Source organism: Nanorana parkeri, unplaced genomic scaffold (assembly GCF_000935625.1).
Source record: "Nanorana parkeri isolate BGI_ZX_2015 unplaced genomic scaffold, ASM93562v1 scaffold3184, whole genome shotgun sequence".
Taxonomy (NCBI): Eukaryota; Metazoa; Chordata; class Amphibia; order Anura; family Dicroglossidae; genus Nanorana; species Nanorana parkeri.
This window is the reverse complement of record NW_017309452.1, coordinates 45,341-46,291: the sequence shown is the minus strand read 5'-3', so window position 1 is coordinate 46,291 and position 951 is coordinate 45,341.

Here is a 951-nt window from a genome sequence, read left to right as displayed (position 1 = left end):
TCATCTTTGGAGAATTTCTCCCCTCCCCCCTAGTGGTCAGATGTAGAACTGCGCCATTGCAAAAAACATTCCCCCGACAAGATTTAAGTTGTGCGCCCGCTGAGGTATTGACGAGCTGCCATGGCTGCCGATAGATTGATCACAAATACAAAATAACCCCAAAAACGATGAACTTGGCCGGTATTTTGGGGATCTGACCCCCGCGGAGTACATTCAGTTTTAGAACTCTAGGCAACAGAATGACAGAATCTTCACAAGCTTTTCCGAAGAACCGCATGCTCTCCGGGCTCAGCTGGGCGGATCCAGACATAATTGTCGGGATCCGCTCCGTCTGCGGCGTCTCAGTATACCGCGAGCTGTAGCTCCCTATATACTGAGCCTAGGGTGACGAGAGGACGCTAGTTTGTGTCCTCCCGTTACCCTAAGGAGAACTACGGGGAAAAAACACTCACCCCAGAGTTCTCCTTTAATGAGTTGTGTGACCTTGCCCTGAGGCTAACCCCAGCACAGACATACACCTGATAAAGAGGCAGAGAGAGGGGGAAAGAAGCATTTAAAATGAAATCTTACCGGTACAATGTTACTATTTGTAGACAATTTTAGACATTTACAACCCGCGCAGGTTTTTACTGCCAATCACTTCCTTTCTGGGTGACACGTGACCGGGAAATCTCACCAATGGGGGACATGGAGATAGTAAAAACAAAAAAATGATGATTGTCTCCTAGCGTAGTGGGAAAGGTCTCTTTAAACTTTCGCTGCTGTCTAACTGGTCCCGGTGAGCTCATTTTTTTTTTTTATACTATAATTGTATCATGACGTTACAGTATTAAGCAAAAGGCCATAGCTGGCAGCAGTAGCCTTAGTCAGCTTAAACCATTTTATCTGGATGCTTTATTGTGCATGTGATCATGATGTCATAGCTATCACATATTCCTCTGATCGTGATGC